General features: G+C 40.7%; 1 protein-coding gene across 5 annotated transcripts in view; it reads left to right on the forward strand.

The window, feature by feature from the left end:
• Window positions 1-15,864, forward strand: part of DAB1 (DAB adaptor protein 1) — a 1,311,411-nt gene that overhangs the window by 63,967 nt on the left and 1,231,580 nt on the right. The gene's annotated exons all lie outside the window — the stretch shown is intronic.

A 15,864-nucleotide genomic window follows, 5' to 3' on the forward strand; every position in this document is an offset into this window, starting at 1 on the left:
CATGGCCCCTTGAGAACGTGCTTCAAAACCACACCAACAGCCACTAATTAGCCATCAAATAGCAGTTGTGGTTATTGTAATAATTCACCTTTATACACACCCTTCTGTTTGTGTCCAGATTTATGAACTAATTGAAGTAGGGAAGTTTTCCAGTGAGGAAAGTCCCTTCACCAATGAAAGAACACATGCATAAAGGATTTGTTCAGGGTCTCACAACTTGTATAACTGACCCCTCATCCCCCCCGAGTCAGAGCTCAGCTCTCTACATGCTCTATCCTTCGTATAATGCTTTGTGGTTTGTGAAATGCTTTTCCTTCATTGTATTATTTACTTATAGATTGGTCCAAGTAATATCACCACCATTTCATAAGTCCTGAGAAGTGAGGTAATTTGTAGGATGCCATACATAGAAGTGAATCGTGAATCTGGAAGTATAAACCATGAATATCAGTAAAAAAAACCCAAAAAGCACAACAAAAAACCAAACCAAACCAAAATCCAAAGTCCTTTACACTGGATGCTAGTACCTCTCCTTCCCACCCCCTTCCCCATTATTGTTTGCAAGACTTTGGAAGTTCCTCCTGGATCTGCCCCTGGGAGTTGTCTTCTCTCCATTCTATTCTCCTCCTCACTGCTCAGCCCCACTCTTGGCCCTGACCCCTACATGGCAGGAGAGCTCTTTTTTCTTGATACTAGCTTTACTTTGATATTTTATTCATAAAATTGTGTCCGAAGGCACCTTTGAGATTATCTAGCCCCATACTTTCGTTTTGCAGATGTGGAAACTCCAACTCAGAAAATGGAGCTAGCAGAATCTGAGTTGGGAGGGACCTTGAGGTCATCCAGTTGAACTCATACATAAGCAGGGATCCTCTCTCTATGATACTCAGCCTTTATTTTTTTTTGTTTGTTTTTTTGTGGGGCAATGGGGGTTAAGTAACTTGCCCAGGGTCACACAGCTAGTAAGTGTTAAGTGTCTGAGGCCGGATTTGAACTCAGGTACTCCTGAATCCAGGGCCGGTGCTTTAACCACTGCGCCATCTAGCTGCCCCTCAGCCTTTATTTAAACACCTCCAGTGATGGGGAGTTCTCTCTCTTGAGATAGTCACTTCCAATTTTGGATAAGTATGAGGATTGTTTTTCTTCAGGGTGAATCCATGTCTATCCCTTTGACACTTCTACCCATTGAACTTAGTTCTGCCTTCTGGGGTCACCAGAGTCAACCTATTTGCTCTTCCCAGGTGCTTCTCATATTTAAAGACAACTACCATTCTGCCACCCCACCCCAGCTGTCTCTTCCTCAAATCCGAGCCATGCATAGTCCCTGCCAACTCTAAATGTATGATTATAGTATGTCAGTAGTGATAGGTAACATTGATACAGAACTTTGAGGTTTTCAAAGTGCTTTATAACTCTCATCTCATTTGATTAATTAATCTACTGTAATCAACTAAATTGCATGTCACAACCTATTCCCTCTTCCCCAGCAGGTTTCTAGTTTCTCCACCATCCCATATGGCCCCCCCCTCTGGTGGAGGTTTAGCTTGTTAATGTCCTACTTAAAATGTGAAGTCAAGGATGGAGTGTAATTATGTGGCTAGGAAGGAGTGTTGATGTTTGGTCATCTTTTTCAGTCTTATCTGACTCTCTATGACCCTATTTGGGGTTTTCTTGGCAAAGAAAGTGGAGTGGCTTGCCATTTGCTTCTCCAGTTCATTTTATAAATAAGGCAATCAAGGCAAATAAGATTAAATCCCTTGCCCAGGAAGTTCAGTGAGGCCATCATCTCTTTTGTTCTGAACATTGTGCCTTGTTTGAGGTAGCCCAGGATTTCATAGGCTTTTTGGCTTCTGTTAACCCCATTTGATCTTTATTGTCCACTAAAATCCCCAAGCCTTTTTTTTCTTTTTCTTTTTCTTTTTTCTTTTTTTTGCAGGGCAATGAGAGTTAAGTGACTTGCCCAGGGTCACACAGTGTTAAGTGTCTGAGGCCAGATCTGAACTCAGGTCCTCCTAAATCTAGGGCCAGTGCTTTATCTACTGTGCTGCCTAGCTGCCCCTCCCAAGTCTTTTTTAAAACACAAACCACCTCCCCCATGTACTTGTGAATTGTTTTTTTAAAACTCAAGTCTAAGACTTTTCTATTATTTTTTCCCATTAAATTTCCAGCTCCAGAAATTTACCCCAGGATAGTTGGAAACATTGTAGTTTAGAAATGGGGAGCTAGCTCTCCCAGCTTTGTCTTACCTGGAAATTTGATGAGCATGCTGTCTGTGTCTTCACAGAAATTATTGCTATAGAGCATCATAGAGCTCTAAGCTGAGCACACATCCTTGAGAATCTCCACCAGAGACTTTCCTTTAAGTTGACATTGGGCCATTAATTAATTCTCTCTGGGTGTAGTCATTTGGCCAGTTTCATTTCCACCTCATTGGTCTGTCACCTACCTCATATAACTCTATGTTGTCCTCAAGTAAAACCTTAGAGACTGTGGAAAGCCCTTGATTGAAATCCCACTAAAGAGTGTCTACAGAATTTCCTTTATCAGTCAGTATGCTCTGCCCCATTCAAAAAGAAATGAAGTTAGTCTGGTAAAACCTGCTTTTGATGAAGCCCAGCTGTCCCTTTGTGATCATAGTTTCTTTTCTGGGTGTTTAATAACCATCTCTTTGATAATAGACTCTAGAGTTTTTCTGGTAATTAGCATTAAGACCACTCACTTAGACATTGGAACCTACCTTCTTTCCTTTATTGGATATGAAGAGACTTTTTAACCTGGTTTCCTTCCCGTGGTATTTCTCCACAATTTGTGACACATAGTGAGTCGGGAATACTATCTACCAGTTGGGATACAGTCCATCAGGAGTTATTTTGAACTCACTGAGAGTAACTAGTTGCTATCCAGTCAACTCTATCTATTTCTTCTGGTTTTGCTGTCTGGAACCCAACAGTCCAACCTAATCCCTCTTTCCCATCATGTTTTTCCATATACTCGACAACTATTAGTCCCTCCAAGTCTTCTCTTCTTGAGTCTAAAAAGCTCCACTTCCTTCAGCTAATTCTTGTATGACATACATTCAAAGCTCTTCTCCATCTCATTTTCCTCTTCTCTATTTGCGAAGCCCAAGTAACTGTTCCAAAGTCACGAATCTGGTATTTGGCAGGGCCAGGACTAAAATTCAGTCCCTTAACTCCCAGGCTGGTGTTCTTACCCTATATCTTATCTACTTCCCACTGTCTATAATCTGCTATAACAAGGGTGAGACTTGAGCTGGCTTGGAGGTCTCACCAATGCTTTCTTTAGCCAGTACCTCCAGGAGACCAATTTCACCCTCTACCCTTTCCTTCAAAAGTGGACTGTATCAGCTGGAACACAGTGTCTAGTTCTAGAACAGTAAACTCTCTCCATCAGTGAACTAATTACATGAACTGTGTAGTGCTTTTGTTCGCTGATTTTGCTATTTGCTATTTATAGCATTTCCAAAGATGCCTGCTCTCTGTGTCCTTTTTAATCCCACCATAAAGCTCGGACATGGAGGGCAAAAACAGTTATAATGAAACACTGGGGGCCTGTGCCTGCCCGTCACTTTCTGGGCAGTGAATATGATGCATTATTTATTTTTTAATGTGGTATTTTTCCAACAAGGCTATAATACATTGTAATCAGGCTCCTTAGAGCTACTGATGGTTGTTAGAAAAAAAATTATGACTGTAGATGAGATCAGTAGGCATGTCTGACCAACTGTGACCAGGAGTACCAGACCAGTGACATTCTGCACAGCCTTCTGGACAGCACAGATCAATATGATGGTGACAAGATGGGCTAACTACCTCTATAGCTAGCTGGCCTGCACTTACTGCTATATAGAGCAGATGGTAATTAAGAATGGTTTACAAGATCTGAGAAAAGGACCTGCCTGGGAAAAAGGAGAACCTCATCCAAGAGAGTAAACCATGGTGTGGTGGAACCATAGGGAAATAATTTCAAATAAATTCGAGAAATTTAATTAAACACCAGAGGCAGATGGATAGTGCAATTAGTATGGACTAAGGAAGACCTGAATTTGAATCCAGCCTTAGATACTTACCAGTTGGATGACCCTGAAGACATCATTTAACTTTTCCCTCTGTCTCTACTTGTTTCCTCAACTGTAAGATGGAGATAATAATAACATAGTAGGTGCTTAATAAAAGTTCATTCCATTTCATTTCACTTACTGAATTTAAAGCACTGTTGGACATTGGGGATACATAGATTAAAAAAAATGAGAGGGGGTGGCTAGGTGGCGCAGTGGATAAAGCACAGGCCCTGGATTCAGGAGTACCTGAGTTCAAATCCGGCCTCAGACACTTGACACTTACTAGCTGTGTGACCCTGGGCAAGTCACTTAACCCCCATTGCCCTGCAAAAAAAATGAGAGTTCTTGTCTCCAGGGAGCCTACATTTTACTGGGTGAAAGTAATATACACAGAGATGGGAAACACACAAAGTAATCTCCAAAATGATCCAAAATTATTTGGAGGAAAGCACTAATGACTGGGAGGATCAGGAAGATCCTCTTCATAAAGAAGGTGAGTGCTGAGCTATGCTGGGCATCAAGGAAGGTAGGGAGTCTTAGAGGCAGAGCCAGGGAGGCGGTGCATTCCAGAAATGAGGACTGCCTGGGCAAGATTATTCAGGTAGGAGATGAAATCTACCTGCAGGAAAGAGTTAGCAGACCAGTTTGACTAGAATGGAGAGTTTAAAAAAGGGGAGTCATATGGAATAAGGGTGCTGCAATTTAGAACTATACAGGACCTCAGAGATTATCTAGTCAAAATCTCACATCCTACCGCTGAGGAAAAGTGAGGTCCAGAGACATAAGTGACCTTAGGTGAGCTGGGTAGTAAAAGACAGAACTAGAATTAGAACTCAGGACCTTGGACTCCAAATTTGGTGCTTTTGGCTACTAACTCATAGCTGGGTCAAACTAAAAGATCCTGGAGTACCCAATCTAGAGAGATGAGATTCTGGTGGGGAGGATGCCCAAGGAAAGGAGTTTGTGGCAGTGCTTCCAAAGCTAGAGAAATCAGCATCTGATATGTCTGGGGGAAAGAGTCTTCACAGGGAAGCAGTAGACATTGACATGATAATGGTTTCTTCTCCTTCTCTTTCCATTTCCCCCTCTATGTCAATTCTCTTTCCTTTCCTGTCTCTCTCCCCATCTGTCTGATATCTGTTTTTTCTCTTCTCTAATTTTTGTTTTACCTATACTACATTTCCTCCAATATTTGCCTGCTAATGTCTTACTGGGTCAACTCTGGGGTTGTTGATAATAAAGAAAGCTCATCTACCATGACAGGAAAACCAATGGGGTTATATATGACTTTGGGATGGTGGTCTTTAGTGTGTGTATTATGGCTCAAGTCTATAATGAGGAAGAATAATTAGCAATTGGGGAATAATATTTACACTTTTAATTATATGGCAAATAGTCCCATAAGAAAGGTTTTGGCTTTGATTGGAAATGCTCAGCCAGGAGCAAGTTTGCTGAGCCTGGTTACCTAATGGATAACACATGGCCTCTGATATTCAGACTAACTTCTGGAATGCAAACATACTTTGACACAACATTAGCTTGGGGAAGGGGAGTATAAACAATCAAATACAAAGAATGAACTCTTTGCTTGGTCTCCAGGAATGACATTTATGTTTGATTGGACACTGGGTTTAAGATTTTAAATATTTGCTAAGAAATGTGCTTGAATATAGCTCATGATTGTAAATGTATCTGAATTTTATTGTAATTACAACTTTTCTTTTGGGGTTGGGAGGAGGGACTTGTTTATCTTGGATAGTGGTCTCCCTGTCTCTCTGTTTGTCTGTCTCCGTCTCTTCTCTTCCTCTCTCCTAATGTGGATTCTTTCCTGATTAGGTGTATACCAGGTTATCCAAAAATCATCAAACCTTAGAGCTACCAGGGAAATGATTCATTCAGTATAAAGGTGGCACAGTGCAGTGGAAAGAATAATGGACATATATTCAGGGATCTTTTCCTCACCCTTAGTTTCCTCACTTGTAAAATGAGGGTGGGAAACGAGATGATTTCTCAGGTTCCTCCCATTTCTAAATGTACGATCCTATGGACCTCTTATTCAAAGTAGAAATTGCCTCTCTGGGTCCCTGGGCAGTTTGCCATCAAGTCTGAGGTTGGACTTGATTGATGAGGAACTTCCTAATTTATGAAGAAGCCCTTTACAATCTATCAGTCAACAAACATTTATTAAGCACTTACAGTGTGTGACGCACTAGTCATATAAAGACAAGAATGCCAACAGTCACTACCTTCAGAGAGCTTATGTTCTGTTAGGATATATGTTTATAGAAAAGTAAATGCCAAATTTATATTAAAAAAAGTAAATGCCATATGACTTTTGTAGGGTGAGCTAACAAGTGAGGGAAACAGGGAAGATCTCTTGAAGGAGGTGACACTTCAGCACAGACAGGAAGGGAGCTGGAGGTTCCAAGAAGTAACAGCCGGGGTAATGCTGGTGGTGGGGGTTGACATTGTAGAGATAAGAGAGAGAGCCTGTACAAAGTCACAGAGGCCAAGATGGAATCTTGTGTATAGTTAATGGCAAAAGGACATTTTAGCTGGAATGTATCATGTGTGTAAGGCTAATGTAAAACTGCTCTGGAAATACAGGGTAGAGCCGGGTTGTGATGAGCTTTTTATAGATAAGGCAATCAAGGCAAATAAGATTAAATACCTTGCCCAGGAAGTTCAGTGAGGGTTAGGGTTAGGGTTAGGGCATCATCTCTTTTGTTCTGAACACTGTGCCTTGTTTGAGTCAGCCCAGGATTTCATAGGCTTTTTGGCTTCTGTAAACCCCATTTGATCTTTATTGTCCACTAAAATCCCCAAGTCTTTTTTTTCTTTTTCTTTTTCTTTTTCTTTTCTTTTTTTTTTTTGCAGGGCAATGAGAGTTAAGTGACTTTCCCAGGGTCACACAGCTAGTAAGTGTTAAGTGTCTGAGGCCAGATTTGAACTCAGGTCTCCTGAATCTAGGGCCAGTGCTTTATCCACTGTGCTACCTAGCTGCCCTGCAGATGTCAGGATATTAACTTGACAACTGTAGGGAGGAGAGGTTGGAAGGGAAAACCAACTGGTAGGCTATTGCAATAATCCAGGCAAGAGGTGATCCAGACTTGAATTAGCATATATATGATATGAGTGCAGGATAACAGATATACGAGAGATGTTGAGGAGGTCAAATTGTCCATTGTTGGGCAGATCTAAGATTTAGGAAGTTCTTCCTTAGGTTAAACTGAAATGTAACTACCTCTCATTAATTCTATTTCCTTCCTAGAAACCCCATAGAACAAGTCCAACTTGTCTTCCAGTTGAAGACCATTTAAAAATTCAAAACAGCAATGATGCCTCCTTTATGTCTCCTCCTCTCCAGGATAAACAGCCCTGATCACCTCAACTCTTCTTCATATGAAAAACAAGCTTTCATTTACTGGGCAGCCAAATGGTATAAGGGCTAGAATACTGGACTGGGAGGCAGGCAGACCCAAGTGTAAATCCTACCTCATATTTACTAGCTGGGGGAGCCTGTGTAAATCACTTAAACTTTGGGGAACTCAGTTATCTCAACTTTGAAATGAGGGGATTAGACTTGATGTCTCCAAGGGCCCTGCCTATTCTAAATGGATGATCATACCATGTGAGTAGCAATTGATACAGCACTTTGAGGTTTGCAAAGTGCTTTATAACTATCATCTCATTTGATTAATTAATCTACTATCATCAACGAAATTGCATGTGGTAAACAGTGAGCAGGGTCCCAACTTGATTAGCAAAAGAAGACAGTGTTGAAGAATTAAATCACTCTTCTGTACTGGTCTGGGTTAGATAAGCCATTGCATAGTCCTGACTTACACAAGGGGAGATCCAGACCATGGACTTTGACACTGGACTCACATCCATGCTCTCCGGCCAAGTTGGGAGGGAGAAGACAAAGCATCAGTGGGAGATGGCACAGAGTTGAAAGACAAATGGGAGGTAGGACAATGCTGGGAGATGGAAATACAAGGTTATTAGACAGATAAATGTTTCAGTTTCGAGACACAGTGACCACGTTGTGATTTGAATACTCTTGGAACAATAACTGAGTTGAGTAGGGGCTTTCCTGTATTATTGTCCTGTATTATTTCCCACAGGAATGCATTTTCCCATAGTTCTTTCATGCTAGCCACAGCTTGTCTACACACAAGCCTATCCAGACATGTCAGGCCCTCCAGAAGTATAGTATATAAGTCAAGCCAGGGGCCTGTAGTTTGTAAGACATGGACTCCCCTTCCTCACAGAACTGAGAGAAAAGCACTTTGCCAACCTTTAAATGCTCTATAAATGTGAGTTATCATTATTAGTCATAGATGTCTGGGCTTCCTGCTTCCCCCATGTGAACTCTTCTTCCATTCCTGTCTCTCATATGTGCCAGGCTCATTAGCCTTTCAAGGTAACATCTCCACAAAGCTGCTGGACTGGGGAGTAAAACAGCTGACTTGGTCTGAGTTCCCAGACACCTGTGGTGTCAACAGCATTTCGCCACATTGCCTAGGGCTTTGGCAGAGACAAACAATCTACCACAGACCTCAAATTCTGGTAGGGGGTTTGGTGTTGGCCCCAAGAACTGTCCTGAGAGAAGACCTTCTGGCAGGGGCATTACAGACAATCCTTAACATATTGAAAGTTCTCTGATGCAGGAGCTCAGGCTTTTGGAAGTTGCAGGAACTCTCCAGGAGGATTTGCAATGGTTACTGCATTCTTCTAGGCCCTGTAGTAGTAAGTAAGTGAGACAGCCTAGCTCCAGTGTTTCCATTTTCCTACTTCACGATGGCTTGAAGCCCAGCTGGCTGTAGCATATGAGGCCCGAAAAACAGGTCTGGGTATCCTCTTGCTGGTTCTCCCTTTTCATTTTCAGTGGTGAGCCATAACTTTGGGTGGGCCTATCAAGGATCTATGTTTCACAGTGTGAAGTATTTAAATATTGGTCATTATGGTCACTTGGGAGAAGAGAAAGGGGACAAAGGGACAGTTTTATCTCTGTCTCCTCTCAGAACTCTGTTAAGAGTCAAGACAACTAGATTCCAGTCCCAGTTTTGCCATTAACCAGCTGTGAGGCCTGGAACCTATAAAAGGACCTCTCTCACTGGCTTCAGATCATAGGATCACAGATTTAAAGCCTAAAGGAACCTTAAAGGACATTTAATTCAGTCCCTTCATTTTATTTAGGTTTTTTTTCTTTTTTTTAGTGAGGCAATTGGGGTTAAGTGACTTGCCCAGGGTCACACAGCTAGTAAGTGTTAAGTGTCTGAGGCTGGATTTGAACTCAGGTACTCCTGACTCCAGGGCCGGTGCTCCATCCACTGTGCCACCTAGCTGCCCCAGTTCCTTCATTTCAGATATGAGGAGAGCAAGGCTAGGAAAAGTAAAATGGCTTACCTAAGGCTGCCCAGATGGTAAGGCGGGGCAGAGCTGGGATTTGAACTAGGGTCTTCTAACTCCAAAACCGTTGATCTTTCCACTGTGCACATTGCTTCTCAAGTTCCTTTTCTGTTGAAAAAGAAGTTGGCCTAGAAGACCTCTAGGGGACTCTTTTGGCTCAACTTGCCAAATTCTATGTTCTAATATCTCTTCTATCTCTTACCAAGTTCTATGTTCTGATATTCTGTATTCAAAGCATGCTAATGCTACCTTTACGAAAACAGAGGAAGAGCACCTCACACTTTCCAAACTCTCTGTCTCAGTTGCTAGAGTGTTGGGCTTGCATTCAGGGAGACCTGTGTTCAAATACCACCTCAAATGCTTACTAGTTGAGTAAGTCACTTAACCTTTGTCTACCTCAGTTTCCTCAACTGTAGAACAGAACTTACACTAGCACCTACCTCCTGGATGTTATTGTGAGACTCAAAGGAGGGGCAGCTAGGTGGCTCAGTGGATAAAGCACCTGCCCTGGAGTCAGGAGGACCTGAGTTCAAATCCAGCCTCTGATACTTAATACTTACTAGCTGTGTGACCCTGGGCAAGTCACTTAACCCCAATTGCCTCACAAAACAAAAAAAAAGAAAAAGAAAAAAAAAGAGACTCAAAGGAGATAATATTTGTAAAGTGCTTAGCAAAGTACCCGACACACAGCAGGTGCTAAAGAATAATTGTTCCCTTCTTTTCCTCTAGTTAGTGCCCCCCCAATGAAATTACTTTGTCCATATTTTGAAATGACCTATATGTATGCCTGTTGCATATCCCCAGTAGAGTATAATCTTTCATGGAAAAAAATGGGACTTGAGTGAAAATGTAAGTTTCTTAAGAGAAAGAAAGATTTCTTTTATGTTTCTTATAACTCTAGCTCCTAATATAATGCCTGGTAGCTATTAGGCATTTTTAAATTGCTCATTGAATAAATGAATGAAGAAAGAAAAATTACAACCTAAGGTCTCCTTCCTTGGAGAAGCAGTGGAAAGAACTCTGGATTTTGAACCAGAGAAACTGGGTTAAAATTCCTGCTTTGCCACTTTCTACCCTTGGGAACCTGGGAAAATAACTTCAACTTTGTGTGCCTCAGTTTCCTCAACTGTACAAGGAGGAGGTTGGACTAGGTGACATCAAAGATAAGTCAGTCTGCCCAGTTCTCTAGCTGCTTCTGGGGCTTATGTAATACTGGCCTCTCTTTTGGCTCATCTTCTAGCCCTTCGAAAGCTATTTGGTAGTCAAGGAAAGACTGGGAGTGGTGAGGAGAAATATAGTTTGATAAAGGAAATCTTTCTCTCTCTCTTTACATATATATATGTTTATGTATATGTATATATGTGTATATAGATACATATATATGTATATATAATCTTAGGGACTTCTTTTTGTTTTTTATATTTTTTTCATTTTTTGTTTTTGTTTGTTTTTTGGTGAGGCAATTGGGGTTAAAGTGACTTGCCCAAGGTCACACAGCTAATATGTGTTAAGTGTCTGAGGCCGGATTTGAACTCAGGTCCTTCTGAATCCAGAACCAGTGCTCTATCCACTGTACCACCTAGCTGTCCCTTCCTTTGTTCTTTTTAAAAAATGTTTAAATTTAAAATTAATTTTTTTTTTTTGCTGAGGCAATTGTGGTTAAGTGACTTGCCCATGTTACACAGCTAGTAAGTATCAAGGGTCTGAGGCCAGATTTGAACTCAGTTCTTCCTGAATACAGGGCCGGCACTCTATCCACTGTGCCATGTAATTGTCCCTTATCTTTTGTTCTTTTGTTCTTTTTTTGCAGGGCAATGGGGGTTAAGTGACTGTCCAGGGTCACACAGCTAGTAAGTGTCAAATGTCTGAGGCCGGATTTGAACTCAGGTACTCCTGAATCCAGGGCCGGTGCTTTATCCACTGCGCCACCAAGCCGCCCCCATCTTTTGTTCTTAAAGCAGACCATGACAGATGTTGTGACTTGCAGTGAATTGAATTTAAGTGAGGAAGGGCTGTGCAAAGTCACCAGCCTCACTCTCTCTTCTGGAGCCATCCAAGTCTTGTGGCAATAGACAACTGGAGATGGCCCTGGAGGTTTTAAGGCAATGGGGGTTAAGTGACTTGCACAGGGTCACATATCTAGTAAGTCCCTGAAGTGATATTTGAGCTTAGGCCCTCTCAACTTCAGAGTCAGTGATCTATCCATTGCACCACCTAGATGTCCCATCTCTTAGGGTCTAGGAAGAATGCAAATAAACAACCTATGTCAACCTCGAATGAAAGGAAAACATTTTGACTTGACCATCCAAGTAAACAAATGTGTTCAGTTCTTCAAGGTGACTCTTTGCCTATCATCTTTGCTGAGCATTTTTCCTGCCTCATCCTCCCCAAATCACAAGTGCCCTAGCTGATATTTTAGATCCGTTACCAGAAAGAATGCTTGTCTGAAGATGCACTTGGTCAGTGGGAAAGGCATGCACTTGTTTTATGAGACAAGTTATCCATAATAACAAAGGACAACTTTGACTTATTTCTAAATGTCAGTGAACAAAGCCTGACCAAGCCAGAGAAACATGGCCTTTTATAGAAGCCCCTGAACATTTGGTTCATCTGATCACCTGCTGTGAAAACTACTGGTTTCTTGGGATTCATTCTCTAACCGCTTAGAGGGAATATTGAATAGGATAGCAAGATGGAAGGCCGTCTTCTCAGATTTTCTAAGGCTATTTTTTATCCTTTTGGGGGAAGGAGCTTATTAGTATTTGTTTTCCATTTTCTAGCCAAGGTGGCCAACTTAACCATTCCTCTCATAAGACACTGCGTCTCCCATCTTCACACCTTTGTGCAGCATATCACCAATGTTGAAATGTGCTCTCCCCTCATTTCTATTCTGTAGAATCCTTGAAGCATCAGCTCCCATGCCATCTCATCCATGAGCTAAAATCAATCCCACTTCTGCTTGTAGCCTATGCCCATCAATTCTGGTCTTTTCCCTCCTTGATAATCTCCAGTATGTGCTGTTTATGCCTTGTTTGTACACAGATCTCATGTCATCTTCCTCATTAGACTGAGGGATCCTTGAGTATCCCTGCACTAAGGCCAGTGCCTAGCATATAGTAATCAATAACATTTAATTACTGCATAATTAGTGCTTTCTAGGCTGTTTTTATCCCAATTCTTTCATACCCCCACCAGATTACTTGTGTTCTCCCCAAAATGCCCTCATGTATTTTGTGTAAATTTTGTTTTGACTTAGCTCTACATCCTTTGCTCCCTTTCTTAAAGAATGTAATCTCTTTGAAACTGAGGAATGTTTCATTTTTTAATAATAGGAGCTAACATTCATATAGCACTTTAAGGTTTACAAAATGCTTTACATATGTTTTCTCATATTAACCTCACAACAACCCTGTAAAATGGGTGCTATTATTGCTTCCATTTTGCGGATTGTGAAACTGAGGTTGAGAGAGATTACAGAACTTGCCCAGAGTCAAATAGCTACTTAGTGTCTGTGGGAGTATTTTAACCAGTTTTTAGCCAACTTGAAGGTCAGCCCACTACCCATGATGCCATGAAGATGGCTCTTTCAAATTTGTATGCTCAGTGCCTATCTAGCAAGGAGAAATCTAGGTGATATAAAAACAAACCTATCAATAAAAATCTATTTAAAATGCTTGTCAAATCAATGGATGAATAAATATTTAAAATCTACTCTCCATGATTCAATAGCAGGGATTCTTAACCTTTTTTTGTGTAGTGGAACCCTTTCGCAGTCTGGTGAAGCCTATTAGCCCCTTCTCAAAAGAATGTTTTAAATACATAAACTAATAAAGGTTAATAATTACATAGAAATGCAGTTATCAAAATATTTAAAACTTAAGGTTAAGAATCCATGCATAATAGTCTAGACCGTGACTAACTTTCCACTGTTATCTTTGCACACTGAAGAATTTTATAGTCAGTTTTTTAGATAGCAGTGTGTTCTTCCCTATCACCCTCTTCCCCAGCTTATTTTTATCTCCATGACCTCTATAGCTCCATTTAATCTTTAATGAGAGGCAGCATGGAGTATTTGATCTAACCCTTGGACAAATCCATCAACTCCACCTATCCTCCAACCTCATCTCTTATTCATCCCCAAAAGAAACTTGCTGCTCCAACCAAAGTGTTCTGTTTGGTGTTCTCTGGATATACTTTATGATATGCAAAATCCTTGCCTTTATTCCCTTTGCATGAATGATGATTGTCTTCTCTTTCCTCCCAAATTATTCCAATCCTACCTATCTTCCAAGTACCAGGTCAAGGCTCCCTTTCTATCATGGTTCACAACTTCTGTTGCAGGGACATCTAAGAGAATAAAGAAGGACTCAGAGAATGTTGTCATGGTGAAGCTGTAACTGACTTTATAACATGAAGTTGTTAACAGCAGAACCTGTGGTGCTTTCTACACAAGATCTCAGATTGGCTCCAACACAGTGGCAGACAAGCATTTCTCAGGAACAAATATATGAGAGAAATGTCCAACATTTTGAAAGGAGAACTCGATTTTGAATGAGAGGACCTTGATTCAAATCCTTGCCCTGCAACTTCCTATCTGTGTAACTTTGGAATAGCCATTTCATGGGAGTCCTCTGGGCTTTAATTTCCTAATTTAAAAAATGAAGTAGTTGCATTATGTAGCCTCTCAGTTTTCCTTTCAGCTTCAAATTTAAGATCTTAGGATCTTATTGCCTATGTGATCTTGGATCAGTCACCATACCTGTCTAGTCTTCAATTTCTTCATCTGTAAAAATGAGGAGGTTGTACTGGATGACCCTTAAGATCTTTTCCATGTCTAAATTTAAGAGATTATGCTTTTAATACCTCTGTGATCTTGGAGAACTTACTCTATATCCCTGAGCCTCAGTCTTTTCATATGTAGAATGAAGGAATTGGAATAGATGACATCTAAGGACCCTACAAGTTCTACTTCTTGGACTTTGTAATCATATGATCGTATTTGTCAAGTGTTGAAGATACAAAAATCACATGAAAAACAACCCCCTGACTTAAAGGAACTTTTATTCTGCCAAAGGATTTAACATATTTTTCACTTGTTTGGGATAATGATGATCACTTCATAATACATTTAGTAGGATCTCCCTTTTTATGGACTCTATATGTCACCATTTTCATCTACTCATTCTCTGGGCTTACTTTCTCAGTCCAACTTTCTTTTACATCCTCTTGTCTATATTCCCAGAGAAGGACCATTATCACGTGGTTACACTCATATTCTCTTATATCCTCTAGGGGTAACTCCTTTGTATGGGGGTGTTCTTACTCATAACTTCAACTCAAACTTCAACTTCCATTAATACAACCAGCCACTCACAATGATAACATTTAGAACTTAAAAATAATTATTTACATAGTGCTCAGGCAAAACAACATTCCATATTACTCACATATTAAAGCAAATGCAGGAATAATAAATATGTTACTATCTACACATATAAACCCAGGTCATAGGCTTCCATAAATTCATAAAGTTTCCTTTCAGGAGAATGGACATATGCTTATAGGAAACTGTCAGCAAGTAATGTGAGGGAGAAAAAACATATATTTGGAGTAATATAACTTTGGACTATAAGTTTTGATGTCCTTGATCCATTGAAGAACATCACCGTACAAAGTCACTTCTCTGTTAACTGCTTTTCTATGCCCTTGCCAATATCCAGCTGTACAAATCCTTGTCTCTTCTTGAACTAATGAGGCATTTACAAGATATTTCAACTTAAACTAATAGGGTATTGGAGAAGTCTGACTATTGAATTGCCTAGAAGTTCCCTTTGAGCCACAGAATTGCAAAAAACTCATCAGGCTATTTCTCTTTAGGCTATACTTACTAGCTCAGTCAGCTATTAACTTATCAGGACTCTGAATTGTACAATAAGATTGGAATAAACAAAGTTTATAGCAAATCAGATAAGGGTAACTCTTTGGACAAGGCAAACCAGCCAATCCAGCTCATTACTAATTTGAACTCCCTATTATCCAATTAGATCTGAGCATCTCTTCCTTTGCAGCAGCAAAACCTGTCTTTCTCCTTTTTGCATTCCTCTCTCAGAACAGAAGGGGCAGCAAAAAGCAAGATGAAATACTAAGACCCTTCACCTCTTAAGCTCTAGGTGGCACTGAATGAAGGGCATTAGCTGGAAATGGAGCTATTTTCCAATAGGTATATCAGACTTCAGTGCTGCCAGCTGGGAACTAGCAGCCAAAGTCTTGTCAACTGGTTGTGCTGTTGGTTGTGCTGCTGGTTGCTTCAAACTGTTCCAAAAAAGTGGCTTTTCAATCCACTGATGAGCCTCTACTGTCCTTTCTGCCTT

The sequence above is a fragment of the Dromiciops gliroides genome, chromosome 4 (assembly GCF_019393635.1).
Source record: "Dromiciops gliroides isolate mDroGli1 chromosome 4, mDroGli1.pri, whole genome shotgun sequence".
Taxonomy (NCBI): domain Eukaryota; kingdom Metazoa; phylum Chordata; class Mammalia; order Microbiotheria; family Microbiotheriidae; genus Dromiciops; species Dromiciops gliroides.